This window comes from Ovis canadensis, chromosome 1, assembly GCF_042477335.2.
Source record: "Ovis canadensis isolate MfBH-ARS-UI-01 breed Bighorn chromosome 1, ARS-UI_OviCan_v2, whole genome shotgun sequence".
NCBI lineage: Eukaryota > Metazoa > Chordata > Mammalia > Artiodactyla > Bovidae > Ovis > Ovis canadensis.
In genome coordinates, this window is record NC_091245.1 from 221,081,169 (window position 1) to 221,097,398 (window position 16,230).

General features: G+C 37.8%; 1 protein-coding gene and 1 long non-coding RNA gene across 14 annotated transcripts in view; one reads left to right on the plus strand and one right to left on the minus strand.

Annotated features, from left to right (window-relative positions):
- Nucleotides 1-12,092, minus strand: part of LOC138424247 (uncharacterized) — a 36,555-nt gene extending 24,463 nt beyond the window's left edge. Inside the window, exon 1 of the long non-coding RNA XR_011250711.1 lies at nucleotides 11,736-12,092. This is a non-coding gene — a long non-coding RNA (uncharacterized lncRNA). The remainder of the gene's footprint in view (nucleotides 1-11,735) is intronic.
- MECOM (MDS1 and EVI1 complex locus) overlaps nucleotides 1-16,230 on the plus strand; it is a 635,653-nt gene that overhangs the window by 315,081 nt on the left and 304,342 nt on the right. The window lies entirely within an intron of this gene.

Sequence of the window (16,230 nt, forward strand, 5' to 3'; positions counted from 1 at the left end):
AAGCAGAGAAAAGTAGTAAGGAGTAGCTGATTCAGATCTGTCTTAGAAGGATAAAAAACTTGGTTAAGCTTCTTTGCTCCCTAGTTTGTTTAGGGTAGTAATATGGAGAGACTTGGTTCAAATAATGATAAATTGATACTATGGAGACGTGTGGACACTGAGAGGATTATACACTGTTTCATTTGAGCAATACATAAAAATTTTATTAATGTAGCATCGTAGTTTCTCAAAGTTTTTTACATTGATAGAATCATATAACAATTTTGATGAAGTCCTCCTCTTTATGTATCTTTCAAGAAATTAAAAATGAATTATTATTTCAGCTAATTACTGAAAATTTAGCAAACAAATACTATCCTCATTTTTCCTCTCTTACATCTTTTGGACTTCCTGTGATGTGGCTGAAGCTGCTGCTGCTGCTGTTGCTAAGTTGCTTCAGTCGTGTCCAATTGAGGTTAGGTCAAATATTATATACTTTTTAAGAATATTTTCTCATGGTAGTTAGTAGAATTGTCAAGCCAAAAAAAATCACAGAGAGCAAGATGTAGACAGTCATCATCATGACAAAGAATGATAAAAAACATCATGTGTGTTTGGAGCAAATATATACCCACAGCTACCTGTTAGGTTGTCCTTTCTTTCAAGTCGATATTTGATATAACAAGAATTTAGTATAACAGAGAGTTTTCATAGTACCTTTGTTATAAAGGGACTTTTGCTTGTACTGACAGAAGGTGAACAGACATTACAGAGAAATCGCCTGCTTCACTGAGCAGCTCCACACCACTGTGTGAGTCCTGTGACCACTGCTGAGTCCATGTGACCAAAGGGGCAAGTCTCAGAGATGTCTTCTCAGAAGAACATTCGTGGCCAGGAATAAGATATGCAGATTCAAAAACAATGAAAAGTTTATTCTAGGATTGTTGGTCATTAGCTCATTTACTCTTTCAATATCTCAGGCCTCCAGCAGGCGCTTCTTTCAAACACTCTCTCCTTTTAAACACCATCCTCATAATTGCCACCCCGGATCTTATATATATATGTATGTGTGTGTGTGTGTATGTGTGTGTGTGTATGTGTGTACTTATATATGGAGATAAAGCAGGCAGGGAGAGAGGCTGCTTCAGTCCTGTCCTACTCTTTTTGTGACCCTATGAACTGTAGCCCGCAGGTTCCTCTGTCCATGGGATTCTCCAGACAAGAATACTGGAGTGGGTTGCTATGCCCTCCTCCAGGGCATCTTCCAGACCCAGGGATTGAACCATTGCCTCTTGCAGCTCCTGAATTGCCAGGCTGGTTCTTTACCATTAGCCTACCAGGAAAGCCCTCCATTCCAGTATTACCTAGTAAAGGTTGTTGCTTAGTATCTGGATTTGGTTAATAAACAAAGACCCAGCCCTTGATCCAGGAGAAAGACGCCTCCCTCCCTGGGGCCAGGATGGGCAGAGGATGATGATTATAGATGCCTCTGCTCTGAAATCTCTTTTATTCCTGCCACACCTGCACTTGGAGTTTTCCTCATGCACAGGAAAATGCATGTATTTTCTGTGGCTATGATTCTATTTTCTATGACTTGTATTAATATTGCTTGCAACCAGGGGCCAAGATCTGACAGAGCTGGACACTTGAGCCTCCTTTTCAACGGGCTGGCAGTGGTGTCTTCTTCTGGCGCTGCAGCTGACCGCCCAGGCTTCCCAGGTGTGCACGGTGCCGCACAGAAGCCTCGAGTGCTTGGTAGTCACAGGTGTGGATGATTTGTTTTTTCTTTTTTCATTTGTTTAGATTCTTGCGGTAGGAATTCAGCAGGTGTGTGACAGCAGCCTTGAATCTCCACCCTGTCACAGAGGCCAGCTGCCTTCCAAAAAAAAAAAAAAGATGTTCTTGTTGGTGCTGCAACACTGTCAGCTTAAGTCCTTGTTTTCCTGGAAACCTCACCCAAGGGCAAGACTCTGCCTAACCAATGAGTTAGGGTAAGTTCATCTCAATAGATGAGCAAGAGTCTCCTTATATGAACCTGGTCTACAAGCAGGAGCAGGTTATCTGGCTCTGCCCTTCTGGATTTTGCTTCATTTTTTTTTTTTCTAACTTGAGCTGGTATCATTCCAAATACAAGGATATAGAAAACCCTGGACTTGGTTTCCAGAAAGATATAAACCATGCTGGGATGCTTTTGTTGACGTATACATTTCTGCCTCTGTGACTGAGACTAAATATAGGCTCAGAGATGGAGCGTGGCTGTGTGTGGAGTTACCAGCCGTCTCCTCAGGAAGTCACAAATCCTGGGATCCAGTCGGGTCAGTGTAGGGCAAGGTCACCTTGGAGAGTATCCCAGACCATGTCTAGCGTTAGTGAAGGGTGGGGGAGGCTAGCTACAGTAACACTTAGGAACCAGATTGTTACAGAAAGAGGCAACCAAGAATTACTGCTGTCAGAATGTCAACATGTGGGGCTAGACCATTCAGCCATTCTGTCTCTTCACCCTTTTTGACGATTTTTATTATGGCTTCTCTTGGCTAGGTGACTGTATCTAAAGGGTTAGATGGTGGTGGCGGTTTAGTTGCTAAGTCGTTTTAGACTCTTGGAATCGCATGGACTGGAGCCCACCAGGCTCCTCAGTCTGTGGGATTTCCCAGGCAAGAATACTGTTGTGGGTTGCCATTTCCTTCTCCACGGGATCTTCCTGACCCAGGACCTGAACCTGTGATCCACCACACACCTTAGATTACCCAGTTTCCCTTCGTCACAGACCCTTCCCCGGGTTTTTCTCCTAGAATTAAGCTTGGAGTTTATTTGATGTTGTTTTTACTTGTGTACACAAAATATAGGTGGGGATTTCAGAGGCAGGGGGATTCCACACAGTAACTGACCTTTTGGGCCCTGTATACCTCTCTGAACATAGACACAGGTCATCTATTCCCTTACATAACACAATGCAGTGATGACACATGTCAGAGGGGCATTTATCTCGAAGGGCTGCAGATGGATCTGTAGATCAGCTTGGGGAAAAGGGGTGTTGTGTGTGAGGATCATGTAGTCAGTAGACCAGGCTTTCATCCTGCAATGTAATCTTTGACAATGCAGATATTTCTGTTAACACACATTTGATGTATCAGCACTCACTGAAGAGAACTGATTGTCATAATCCAGAGCAGTAAATATTAAACATCTTAAGCCATTAAAGCTAGTTTACAGCTGCTTTCTTTTTGTAGTGACATTTCATATGTTTATCTCTAGCTATCATTAATATATTATTTTAATCTCTTAAAGAGACAATAATTTAATTTCCTGAGAATCTAGTTCTTCTATAGTAACAAATAAGTGATATTAAAACCCTTACACTGCACTCCAAGGTTGAGAGTGATCAGTCAAATGTCCAGCATTTGATTAGAACTTACTTTGTATCCAAGTCAATGTCCCCTTAAGAGATGAGGAAGGATTAAAAATAGCTCTGTCACCCAATGGATGATACTCAAAACGAAAAAGAATTATCATTGTGTTTAATAAGAGAACTGACAAGCAATCATAATTCTTTCCATTAAGTAAATATGTTAGAAAAATTTATTATGAAATGACACATTATGCAAGCCAGGAATCAAAGATGACATCCTTGCATTAAATACAGTGGATGCCATTAAGGAAAACAGTCAATATGTCACCAAGCCACAGCCTGTAAAAATTAAATTGATTTGGTAAATGTAAGTAAGATAGATCTGTTTGCTTTCATCATCAATTTTGAGTGGGTGAACAGGTGATGTCACCAACCTGGGAGCGATAAAGATGCAGGACCATCTGGAAAGGCAGGTGATGAATGGGCAACTGCTTTTGGATAGTGACAGTGCTGTGGTACTTTGTCACTTGGGATGCAGCACTTAATAACTTTTCAATACCATCATAATAAATTTCACTGCCTTATTAATATAGAAATGGTGAGTTATTACCACGATGGTGAGTGTAAATAACTGGAGATGCAGCCGTCAAAAGCTGATTGTTTGGGCATGTTTCTTTAAGCAACACAGTTGACTCGTGATAATCAACCTATGTCTATACCAGTAGAGTTTATTGCACTTGTCAAAGGAAAAAGTAGTATTATTCAAAATTATATGAAGTCGTAATAAACAAGTTTAATATATTATCAGACTTTTCATGTAAGTTTCCAAACACAAGGCAGTAAATCATTTTTAATAATGTCCTTTCATGTAAAAAAAATGTTCTTATACAGTAATAATGTCCTTTCCTAACTATTAACTAAACAGTTGACTTCTTTGTATGTGTTTTAAAGGGGATTTTTATTTGTACTTTTCAATCATTTTCTTTTGCAAATAAAGAGTGCAAGCAGGAACCTTAGAACGTTTCATTAACAAGCTCCAAAGTTGCTGAGTACAGACCATGTCACACATTTCCATTTTAATTGAACAGATGTACTTAAGAGTAAACCACAGCAAACGAAGTACAGACAAAATTATAAACACGTGTCACTGAGAAGCAGGCAGGAAAGAGCCTCTGATGAGCATCTGTGTGTATTTTATGAAGCCAAGGACTGCCACTTCATAAGTTTGTCACTGATGTCTCCAGCTTAATGAGGAGAAACAAAATATGGAGATAGGTGTAAGTTGAAGATGAATTACTAGATCAATCACTTAGCACCATTCAGGGTATCTGCCATTGTGCAGTGGGAAAATAATTAGATCTGGGATGCTGTGCTTATTTATATAGTGGCTGTTCAATCTGGGATGGAATATGGAAAACTTCCTCTTTCACATCACCGTGGTCTTTATATTGTTTCTTGGCCAGGCTGACTTTTAATTCTGACATTGTCTTTCGGGCTGCAGTCTGCCAGCCTCTTAAATGAAATGCCTCTCCACCATTTCTATTACTGCTGAAAAGAGAGCCAGCAGTCTATTAACAGGCAATAAAGTTCAGGAAGCCCAGGACTCATTTCTTGGGTCAGAGGTGAAAATTGCATAAGAAATGAAACAAAGGTGGGCCTTGATCGCTCAAGAAGCTGCACCAGAAAGAACACACGTGCTGTTCGCCAGAAGTCTCCCACTTAAAGGGAAAGGAATAATCGTAATAATGTTGGCCGATGGAGTTAAGTACTCAGTTGAGAGAAATTATATCAATCTGACAAATATAGCCTTCACAGGAGATAAAGTCTCTAATGACCTTAAATGCATATATTTATCATTTAATTCAACAAGCCAATTCCCTTGGGCTTACGACCAACGACATTTCCCCTAAAGTTTAGAAATTTTTTACCAGGCCAGAGAATAATGGCCATTTGTCAGAAGGCTCCAAAGCTCAACGCAGTTGGAAGCAAAGAACAGGAGAAGGGGGGGAAAAGGCTAATCGAGTCTTTCCACCTCAGAGAATATTAATACCAAGTTTTATTGATGCAGGGGCTGCAGTATTTTGTGGCCGAACAGTAGGTGGCAGACACTGTAGTGAAGAAATGGGGAAATTTTAATCTAAGCAATTTTCATCTGATTTCATTAACTTCCAAATATGTTGCCTTTGTGCACAGTGCATTACTTTGCAGGAAAAAAAAGGAAGGCTAAATAATTAGGAAATGTGCTAGTTACATGTGGAAAACTCAAAAGGATTCAGCAGAAATAGAAGCAAAAGTTCTAACATTTCATCAGGTAAAGTGTGTGTGAAACAGGAAAGCCCGAGGAATAAAGGGACCCTTGTGTCGGGTGGGCTTTTCCTCACTGTTATTCTTGGTCTCGACTTGATGAAGTGTATTAGTGATATGCACGAAGCCCTGCGACTCCTGTATCTCCCTTTGTGAGAGCGTCCTTGCCTTTGTTCATGCTGTCAGTCAGTTGTTCTTTCTCTTGGGCAGCCACGTTGGTAACCACAGGATCTACTTGCAAAGAGATTTCTGTAAAACCATATTATCCTTCAGCCCTGACTCCTTCTCCCCACCCCCCTTCCCTCAACAATCTGCCCATTCATGTGGCGTGGCTCCCTGGCTTGCTTCTTTGTCATCTGTCTAGTGGTTTGTGTTTCAGTGAGGCCTTGCAAGATATTGGAAGGAACACTGACCTGGGTTCCTGGAACCATAGGTTCTTGCCCCAACTTGGATTTAGGACCTGGAAAAGTTACCTGACTTTCTCCTCCGAGGTCTCTCTGAGGTCTAGAGTAGCTCTGACTTTGAGTTTCTGAATGCTGTCTCAGACACCCGCTCCTTACTTCTTCTTATCCTCCCGCATGTGCTCTATATCGTTAAACTTTTGGAGATTTTGTTTCTATGGGGGCACATGCACCCTGGGAAGGGTACAGACTAAGTTAAATTACGTAGAAAACAGAGGCTTGTTGAACAATTTCTCTTGTATTGAAGCAGTATAATTGTGTTTTGTAAACATGAAATCAAAGCGCATTTGATGTGTATTTCTCTTTTTGGAATTGATATTTTCATAATGAAAGTAGCTTAAAACAAAAGCCTTGTTTTGAAAGGAAGTGAAGAAATGGGTAAGTTGGTTAGAGAGAAGATTCTATACCTAGACATCTTTGAAAAGATACAGGTATAAATTTCATCCTGTCCCTGGGGTATGACTTAGTTCAGCCTCAACTGTATACTAAGGCATTGTTAAAAAAATATCAATCATTTGGTCCTCTCCAATAGAACACAAGTATCATGGGCTTTTCTCTGAAAAACGGTGGCAGTGTAACCTAGGACCTGCCCAGGGCACTGGTTCTAAAGACAAATGAACTTGGTGTAAGCTCTCTGCCACTTACTAACTTTGTGACCTTGAACAAGTACTAAGCCACTTTCGGTTTCAGTTTTCTCGTCTGTAAAATGGTAGTAGCAACAGGATCTTCCTGGTAGGATTTGTGTTTTTTTGGTAATGATTGACATGACTGAGCAACTTCACTTTCACTTTTCACTTTCATGCATTGGAGAAGGAAATGGCAACCCATTCCAGTGTTCTTGCCTGGAGAATCCCAGGGACGGGGGAGCCTGGTGGGCTGCCGTCTGTGGGGTCGCACAGAGTCGGACATGACTGAAGTGACTTAGCAGCAGCAGCACCATAACTCTCCCGATGTATTCTTCCTTTGAAGGGCCCTCTCTTCTCTTCATTCTTCCTAATCTTCCTTGGCCCTCCACATTCCCAGACTCTTGCAAACTCTGCCCCCTCAGGTTTTATCTAGATAGTAATGAGGCTGGTTTTCTCTGCAGACAGGTTGACCTCTTCTGTGGATTTGCAGGAGATTTAGGTGTGCTTTTATTAGTTCATGCTCTTTTTTGATGAGGACATTGGTGGTGTCCTTTCTAAATAACCAAAGGACAAACACACTTTTTGCTAAGATGGCAATGTCTCATCTTAAATGAAGACAGCATACCCTGCCTATTCACCAAACTTTGACCTTGTTAATAGGAAATAACAACTAGTCATCTTGTTGAATTTGCTTTCTTCCTGGGCCCTGTGGCATCAGTGGAATTTCTCATTAAGTGAGAATGGCTCTGAGAACAATGTCATAACTAAATATATTAACTGTATGGCAGTAGTGATGTTTTAGATGAGTGGAGACACATATCCTAATCTTTTTGTATATGTTGTTATTACATTTTTTAATATTGTCATTTATTTATTCTTAAATTTTTGTAAAATTTTACTTGGTAGGTCAGTGGGGTCCTGAGAATTTCTGGGCAGAAATTTGGAGATCAGACTCTGTAGAAGACCCAGTATAATTTCTCATATGTAAAATATTACTGTTCCCTGTTACCTCTGAACATTCTGAATGCAAGAAGCAACAAAACTTTGTTTGTTTGTTTCTCACAAAGAAATACCAAAATATGTGCTTTTGGAAACTGGGGGTAAGCTTTTTGACTCATGGGATATTAGAAAGCTAAGTTGCTCAGTTATGTCTGACTCTTTGTGACCCTTTCGACTGTAGCCTATCAGGCCCTGCTGTCCATGGGATTCTCCAGCAAGAATACTGGAGTGGATTGCCATTTCCTCTTCCAGGGGGTCTTCCCAACCCAGGGATCAAACTCACGTCTCTTATGTCTCCTTCATTGGCAGGCGGGTTCTTTACCACTAGTGCCACCTGAGAAGCCCCATTAGAAGCCCCTTAATTCTTTGGTTGAGGATTTACAGCTGAAAGTAACAATAGCCCAAAGTTGAGTTTGTCCAGGTATGGGTAGAAACTTCTTCAAGGAAGGCTTGTAGGGTGGACCAATGGTAGTGGCCTCTCCTTCCCTGGAGCTCAGCTATCTTCTCCCTTCAGTTCTCCTGACCATTATAACCTCATGTTAATGTCTTTTAACTTCCACAGCATGGACTTAATTGTCAGCGCACTGGCGTATACTAATGATTCTTTCTTCATACAAACTCTGCTATATCCTAGGATCTTTTTTCATGTGGGGCCTCCACTGAGAACAATCTGGATTTAGTAATAGACTTAATTGGAAGGTTTAATAAGAAGTTAGGACTTTGTTTCCTTTTTTTAACTTGGGAAAGGCAGTAATCTCAAGAAAGCCAGATGTGAATTTGATTTTAACAAGAGAATTTTCACTTTCCTTGTACCCTCCAAAGCATGGGAATTCTCCTTTGAAGATGTTAATTCTATAAGAGTATTGTCAGCAGTATAAAGGTTGAAGAATAGTTGAGTTTGCCTATAGATAAGCCAGACTGAAAAATATGGAAAGTAGTACTTGATGAAATCATGAATTGTTATGATTTGAATGACACAGCTCCATATGGACTCCTGAACATTGATTTGTCTGGAACATTATGAAGGGTATTATAGTGAGGAGGGAGGTATATATATATATATATATATATATATATATATATATATAATGTCACTTGGTGAACTTGACTCAAAAAGTGCTCATTTGAGGTTTGATTCTTTACTCAACCACCATAACAGATTGATAGAGACATGATCCCCAATCGGCTTTAGTTTCTGCTCTGCAAATCTTCCATGAACCTCACTGAGAGTCTAAGATGCGGTTGTAAAGTATGATTGAAGAGTTTGAATTTCTATGTACAGTCCAGCTAAGCACCTCAGAAGAAACATCATTTTGCCTTATATTTCTGTGTGATAGGATGAAAGGTACTGTAATGAGGTAAAGTAACGCTTAAAATATTAGGACTTTAAATCAAGAAAGTGAGAATTGTGATGTGATATGATATGGACATGGATAGAGCTGGGGGATTAGTTAATTCTACTGCAGCAAAAAAGATGAAAAAGAAGCACTAACTGCCACAAAATGACGTTAGAATTCACTACCCAAGATGGGTGAGATTGAAAATATGGCATAAATCAGGGGGTATTTCCATCATCAGTTGCCCCTCACTGAGGCCTTGTCAGCTGTGAATTTGTCTGTCATTTGAAAACTGCTGTTGTTTTCAGCCTCTTTGTAACTTTTATAAGTTGTATTCTAGTCTCATGAAAAAGTTTATCTGTGTTTATTCTCGCACACATTGATTTCTGTTCATTTTAGTCTAGATCCCAAATACTTCCTCCCTGTGAGACTCCTGAGTTTAGAAGTTTAGGCAGAAAGACTACATTTGTACAGTTCCTTTCTTTCTTCTTTCCCTAGATCTCTAAACCCTTCCACCACATTGGTCTTCTGTTTAGCATAAAGAACAGGTGATTTTCTGTGGCTCCCGGCAAAGCACATTCTCCTTGAAGTAATAATACAGTATCTAATACAGGGCCACTCACAGGCAGATTACAAAAAGGTCAGAGAAAATTATGTAGTAATGAAAACTGGTCCATCTAGCTTTTTAAAAATGAATGACCCTGTATTTTTAGGAAGAACGAAAACATCTATTAATACAAGTTTTTTGATCACTGAGATTGTCAGAAACCTTGCCCTTTATCCTGAAGTGCCATTGTGTTAGTGTCAAAATGTAAAAATAATAAACAGCTGACATTTTAGGCACAGACTAAACATCAAGCGAATGACACTACGTTGAAGCTCTTGAAAGAGTTACAAGATGATGATATGCTGAAGGAAGTGAGGACTAGGCGCAAAATCTTTTATTCACAGTAGAGGAATTGACAGTGTAGGCGTTGTTTACCCAGTTTTTCCATTAGGAGGGGTTTTACTTCAGTGGAAAATTGTTTTTCAGTTTGAATTTATATAAAGCATTATGAGGAGGCAAAAGATAATATGTGGCTCCAAAATGCATCCTTATTTTTGCTCATTACTAATTAATCGATATGTTAACTCCACAGGCATGTCCTGTGTGTCCCAGAAGTGGAGGACAGTGTAACCCATGCCAGCTTTCTTTCCCCTCCCCTCTTCCCTTGCCTTGTCTTTCTTCCTCTTTCCCTCTTTATTTCCCCTTGTTTTCTTTCTTTTTTTTTTCTTGCCCTTAGCCAAATGTCAGTCCCACACTCTTTACCTGATACTTTTGTTTAATTAATTGGTTATCCATCTAATATGTGTCACTTTCCTTCAGAGCAAATCTGCACAGGGGCTGACCATCTGGAGGACAGTTAGTCATTTCAGGGATGCAGGTGGAGAACACACCTGTACTTAGTCACTTGCAGGGGCACTTGTCTATACTTAAATCATTTGCAGGTGTTAAGCATGTGCTTATGAAAAAGGGAAATAGGTATTTGGGGTCCAGAAGAAAATTTGCCTCTTAATTTAATATTATTTTCTCTCTTCCCTGACTCTTGGTTACTTAGAGAACAAATGCATGGAGTTTTAGCTGAATGTCCTGAATGACTGCAAAAAGGAGATAAAAATGCAGCTTTGGCTTTTTTCTGTGATTCATAAAAGCATTCTCTCTGGCTCCAAGGATCCATTTATATTTAGGCTTTACAGAAACAATGCTGTAAAGTTTTCTAGCATTGAGGACACAATTACTCATTAAAATCTGTGATATGTAGCATTTTAATGAATTTTGGCCACATTTTAAAGGCTATTGTTAGGTAGCTTTTAGCTTTCCCAGTCTTCCTAGTAAAGAACAAAATTATCTGAACTATTTGATGATTACTTGTGAGTATTGGTAAACTTTTTTATGAGCTTTCACAAAAGCATATTAACCACACGCCATGTAACATGGCATGGAAAGCAGAAACAGTGAGAAATTCAACAATCAGGATCCCCATGCCCCGTTGACATCAAATTTGGCAGATTTTGAAAACTCTGTGATCATTTTTCTCCTTCTGTGACACTACTCTTGTTCATTCTTCAAAAACATTTGCCTTAGTATGGGGAATTATAGATAATTTGATGCAACAGGTTTAAGTTACCATTTTCATAGTGAAAAGAATAGCTTAGCATGATCCCGATTTTCCTTGGTTTCCTCCCATTCTTGCAAGAAGCAGAGGTATTCACGTTTCTTTGTCTAACAGTTTTATAATGTCTTAAGAGATTAACAGTGAGCATGAATGAGGGCCTACGGATTAGACAACAAAAAGCCTGGGACGTCCACTACCTTACTTGCAAATTTTACATTTTCCAGCATTGCTGAGCGAGCATAGAAACTAAGGAAAGATAATAAGTACCAGAGTCTCAAAAGTGTTTAGTGATTCAAAAAATTCAGATGACATGTCAGAACTGACAGACTCATGGAACCGTCTGTGGCAGGGCCCACTTTTTTGTCTTATGTTAAGCTCTCATACTGAGTGAATGCAGATGTTATCACGGTACCCCAGACAGACAGTCAGTGAAATGTGACAAGCTGTCAGCAAAGTTACACTACGTTGATTTTGTTAAAATATCCACAAGCTTTATAGTTTCTCTTTATATAAAAAACCCTTACCTCCTTTAGTCAAGAGAGTGGAAGCGGCCGGCGAGATCACTTGTGCTTTTGGCATCTTCGGACTACGCTGGGCTTTTCCTCCAGGGAAATTTCACTTAGCAAATTAAGTAGTAATGAACCCCAAATATCTAATCCCAAAGTATCTCCGAGTTATTTTTTTCTCCTTCGACTAGTTCTTTAATTTTTTGTTCAGCTTGCATTGCACCTCATCGCTTTGGCAAAGGATGTTTCATGATCAGAAAGAGTGAATTTTCTTCATTTGGATTAGGAGCCAAGATGAGAGGTGAAAAATCTGAAGGACCACTTTAACCCAAAACCCTTTCTTAATGGAGGTTTAGGTGTGGAAAATGAAAATGTGAGCTTAATCAAAAACTAAGATCTTTGCTCCCATTCTTTTAATTTTTAAACCCTGAAAGTTAACACTGGCAAGAGAAAAATCTCCATTGAAGACAAACATTCGAGCCATTCATGAAAATCAGTTATGTTTTCCTCTATGGTTTAGACATTTAGATTTTTCTTGTAAGTTTTGAAAATAAAAGAAATACAGTAAAGAGGAATTCTAGAGCATTTTCAATGTTATAACATGTTTATACCTAAAGATAAGTCTTGCTTATTAAGTGATCATTTGGACATCAATTTCAGATTCAACTCAAGAATTTAGAAGTCAGAACAAGCAAAACAATAGTTAATTGAGCAAAATTAAAAAAAGAGCAGATATTTGGAAACTAGTCTTAACTGTATTGCTCTTAATGATATGAGTGATATCTTTTATACTAAGGAAGACATCAATTTTGACATACTTGAGTTTAACACAGTGGAGTTTATTTGCAGCCTCTGGGTGCAATAATTGTTTGCCTTTTACCCCATGTGGAAGGGCTCCTGTTGCATATAATTTATTTGGCTTCAAATTGTAAATTATTTGGTAGAAGATTACTTTGCAATCCTAGTTCCCACAAATTAACCTCTGTTTATACATTTTTGGAAATTAAAGGTGAAAGGAAAACACGAGCCACGTTTGTTTTGTTCGATTTATATTGTCACCAGAGGACATTAACATACAATGAGAAACCCGTCTGTGATTTTGAAAAATGAAAAGTCAAGACATTTTGAAGATAACATCTAGCCCAGTGTTTTTGTAAAACTCAGAACTAAATAATCAAACGAAATTATGCATATGGAGGAAATGATTTAGAATACGTTGCGCTGCTAATCGCACTCATGCTGAAGTTTTAAATTTCATCTGTCTGCTCAGATCTATTGTGAGCCATTAAGTGGCTTCCTTTTTTCCCGACAAATTGAATGCTGCAACTGCAAGGAGCTCTTTTGTTCTTTTAATTCAGTCAGCATGGAAATGATTTTCTCATTTCAGGCCCTTTTCTGTCCTCTCTTCATTGTGTCAATAAAATAGAGTTGTGCCGAGCTGCTCTAATCAGCTTAGAGTGCTAATTCATTGCTCCGGGATGCTATCTGTGTTTGGCTACAGGTGGGCACTCTAAGGGGTCAGTCTCCAGGGGAGTGTAATTGTGTGTCTCCTGGGGCTTGTTTGCAGAATGACCTAAAGCTGAAGCCCCAGTTCAGGAAGGGTAGAGAAAACTGAACAAACATATGCCCACGCAAACATATACAGCTGTATTTTCATGGCGACCGTTCACTTGGCCTGACGTTCTGAGACTCTAGCAACATTCCTGGCATTCTACCTCTTCTCAGTCTTCTAGGATTTAGCCATAAAACATGAATTCTTTTAAATTTTGCACACATTTCCTAAGGGTACAGCTATATAGTATTTCCAAGATAAAGTTAAAGGCCAGGCTAGGATTTAACATGGGGATAATACAGCCACACTAAACTAAAAAGGAGAAACAGAAACTGCCAATTTTTGGAAAATATACTCTTTTGTGTCTTGTGAAAGTAGCTTAATACATAAATATGGAAATATTATGAATTAGTAAATTAAGCTTTATAGGCAGTGAGGAATTTCTGGCAACTTTAGAGGAGAAATAATGATCAGTTGTTTGGAATAAGGGGGGAAATTGCTAGGCATGAGGTTTTGGAGAGTTAATACATCCTTGGGCAGTCTAGGGAGATAACAAATCTTTCTGTGATTACTGGCAGTGTGAGTGTTAAAAACATGTTGTGAATATGATCTTATTTACTAGGCTTGATATTTTTGATATCTGGATTTTAAATGCTATAACATCTTTTAATTTTTTTCCTAACATTATTCATTAAAAAAAAACTCTCAGTACATAGGGATTCATTCCACTCTCAATGGAAAATCTTCAGGATTTCATTACTCAGGTCATTATATAATAACATTAAGTAGGTTTACACGGTAGAAAGGAAAGAAGCAATAAAAGATTTCGGCTATGTGAAATCTACCAGTTAGCTGTAGAAGAATGGAGCAAATATTCTCTCATTTGCTTAAGACACTTAAAACTTGTCCAGTATATTAGAAAAAAATGTATCCTGGTTATTATTAGAAGAGTAGGGTGAAATGCTGTATCATTTTAATATTTTGAGAAAAAATTTTATAGTCATTGTAATAAATTCCAACTGGCTTTACCAATATGTCCATTTATAGAATTTATACTGATAATATAAAGTTCTGTGTCAGGATAGTAATTGTTTTGTAGAAATACAAGTTCTTAAGATTCATATGTAAGACGGAAATAAGGTTCTCCTTCACATGTTTAGAAGACATTATTTGATCTTAATTTTTTAATTCTTCTTTCCCTTGTCAGCTAATATTTCAGCTATATAACATATCTGGGTTTGAATGATCTTGTAATACTGCTGCTTGCTGAAGAAGATTCTGAATTTCACCTAATTATTTACATTTATTTATTTAGGATTAATTTGGAGTAGCATCAGGAGATGGCGAAAATGAAAATATGGCAATGTGTAAAACTGATCTCTCCTTTTCTTCCCCCCATTTATAAATGTTTTTAATAGGGCTCCAAGATAGAATTCAGATTCCTTAGTCTTCACTAGCATAAATTTTCCATTTAATTTACTGTTAATTATTAATGATTATTCTGATTTAGCAATTGTATTTTCAGGCAAAAATAGTTTAATATTATTTTTTCTGAAATTCATGAGATAGTTTATTAACTTTGTCTTTTAAAAATGGTTTTGTTCTTACTTTCTACTTTATTTTCATAGAATTTGTTTTCTTTTCAGATAACTGAATTTGAGGTCATTTTACCAATGGCTGTCTCTTATAAATAGCCAAATCTTTTGTACATGCTATAGGCTTTTATAGTATGAATCATTCAATGAGGAAGAAAATGAGCAATGCTTCAACAACAAATTGTTTTGGTAATCTTTATTTTTTTAAGAATAAATTTTGACTTCTTGGAAAATTTAAAATTAATAGTGTAACTTCCCTTTTGCCAGGAGAGTCTAAATCATGTTAGCAGGTTTGGTCTAGATAGCAGTGTTTTAACCCTCATTCAGTGCAATGGCCCACAAAAGAAAGCAGGAAGCAGTGAGACATATGCTTGAAAGGGACTTTTTTTTCCTTTAAAGGAATTGCATTCTCTTCTCAAGTAACCTATTTCACTAATTCTCTTCTACATTGAGTAGATTTGTCATAAGATAAAAGTTGGTGAAATGATTTGTGCTGATGCCCTATGGCAGAATGTACTGTAGGGTTCAAATTCCTATTGGATAAAATGAAGTTGACTTGTCTTTGCTGTTTATATTGATGATCAGTTCCAAGGTTTATAATGATGTTGATATTTTCATTCCTTGAATGAGTAGGACTTGAAATTAGACATTGAAAGTTTGAGTTGAGTAGTAGAATAACATTGTTAGATTGCCTTTTCTTCTGCCATCATTTTTAAAGGTCATAGGATGCTTTGGGGAAAAAAAACACAAGTAATGTTTTTATGTATGTTCTTTGAATTATTAAGTAGAAAACTCTGCAGTTAAACTATCACCATCAGAGTCAAGGAGATCATTTCATATTAAAGTGAGGTGACAACCTAGATAGTCACTTTAATATGTGACTCCTACTTGGTTGTAGACATCTAGCTTACATGTATCATTTCTGGTGTAAAAAATTCTTTTTACTTAATTTTTTTTTAAATAATAACCAGCTTCAAGGAGTTATTAACCTTTTGTGATATATCTATTTAAATCCTGTCTGGTAATTTTCTAGTATTAATAGAACTCGACTATTTGCCACCTTACAGGACAATCTACTTGTTTTAAATGTAAGTAATTATGACTATATAAAGAGAAATATCAAATAAATATAACATCAGATTTGAATGATTCTTGTCTTCCCATTTTAGTTTTAAAAATAAAATGAATACAACACTTTTGCTTAGTTCTACAATTGGAAAAGTATGCTCTTTGGAAAGTCTTGGCCTCCAAAAACCAGTTTCTAGAATAAATGCTTGACATTTCTAAATAAGAGATCATCAGTGCAGTTTTCTGTGATTCAGAGATGAATGGGATCTGTCCATTATCAATTCCTCAATCAGGGAAA